Raw genomic sequence first — 1,466 nt, forward strand, 5'->3', positions numbered from 1 at the left:
CCATCATTATTATTATTATTATTATTATTATTATCTACCCCGGCAAGTAGTACAATGCTTGACACACAGGAAGCTCGTAACAAAAACCACTTTTTTGTGTGTTATCATTATCATTATTATTGAAGGTAACCTTGTGATGGACTGAGAGAGGACCATTAGGAAGAGAAGTGAATAGCTTGATTTACACACATTGAGTTTGAGGATAGCCAAGTGACGATGTTCTTGGCAGGAAAAACCGATGCATGATTGCAGATTAGATAATAGTAATAATCATATGTGTCAAGCACTTAATATGTGCCAAGTACTGATCCAAGTGCTGGGGTAGATAGCAGGTAATCAGGTTGGACAAGGTCCCTGTCCCACATGGGCTCACAATCTTAATCCTCATTTTACAGATGAGGCACAGAGAAGTGAATTGCCCAAGGTCACACAGCAGACAAGTGGCAGAGCCGGGATTAGAGCCTTCTGTCTCCCAGGCCCGTGCTCTATCCACTAGGCCACAAAGTCAAGCCTGGAGCGGTAGATTTGGGAGTCATCCACATAGCTGTGGTAGCCAAATTAATACAAGAGAGTAAGCATAGAGCAAAACTGAACAGACAACCATGATCAAGGGATGAGAGGAGGGAGAGGAGCCAGTGGACAAGATTGAGAAGACGAGGTCAGAGGTGGAAGGACCAGGTTAGTACCCTACCAGTTTTGAGGAATAGGAAGTAATCCACCTTGTCAAATGTAGATAAGGGGTCAAGGTCACTTAATAATAATAATAATAATTATGGCATTTATTAAGCGCTAACTATGTGCAAAGCACTGTTCAAAGCGCTGGGGAGGTTACAAGGTGATCAGGTTGCCCCACGGTGGGTACACGGTCTTCATCCCCATTTTACAGATGAGGTACTGAGGCCCAGAGAAGCTAAGTGGCTTGCCCAGAGTCACACAGCTGACAAGTGGCGGAGTCGGGATTTGAACCCACGACCTCTGACTCCCAAGCCCGGGCTCTTTCCACTGAGCCACACTGGTTCTTCCGTGCAGCAAACTTGAGCCTCAGCCCTCGACTCTCTCCCATGACGCTGCTGCCCGACACAGATGAGTTTTGACTTGTAGCAGATTGCCTTCCACTCCCTAGCCACGGCCCAAGCTAGGAATGGAATGGGTAGGCCTCTGCTTCAATCTCTCTCCCTTCGCCGAGACTGGTAGAGTACTGGAAACCCTCCAGGTGTGATCCTGAGAGAAGTGCTTACTATAAGGCAGGATTAGAACCCAGGTCCTTCTGACGCCCAGGCCCATGCTCTATCCACTAGTCCAGGCTGCTTTTCTATTGATTAAGCACTTACTATGCACCCAGCAATGTAATAATAATAATAATAATGGTATTTATTAAACGTTTACTATGTGCAAAGCGCTGTTCTAAGTGCTGGGGAGGTTACAGGGTGATCAAGTTGTCCCATGGGGGGCTCACAGTCTTAATC

At 46.2% G+C, this 1,466-nt stretch overlaps 1 non-coding gene across 1 annotated transcript; it reads right to left on the reverse strand.

Moving 5' to 3' along the window:
- Positions 1-1,093: 1,093 nt before the first annotated feature.
- LOC119944231 lies at positions 1,094-1,231 on the reverse strand. The gene has a single exon (XR_005455729.1). It is a non-coding gene; the product is annotated as a small nucleolar RNA SNORA7 (small nucleolar RNA).
- Positions 1,232-1,466: the final 235 nt, after the last annotated feature.

The sequence above is a fragment of the Tachyglossus aculeatus genome, chromosome 22 (genome assembly GCF_015852505.1).
Source record: "Tachyglossus aculeatus isolate mTacAcu1 chromosome 22, mTacAcu1.pri, whole genome shotgun sequence".
Lineage (NCBI taxonomy): Eukaryota > Metazoa > Chordata > Mammalia > Monotremata > Tachyglossidae > Tachyglossus > Tachyglossus aculeatus.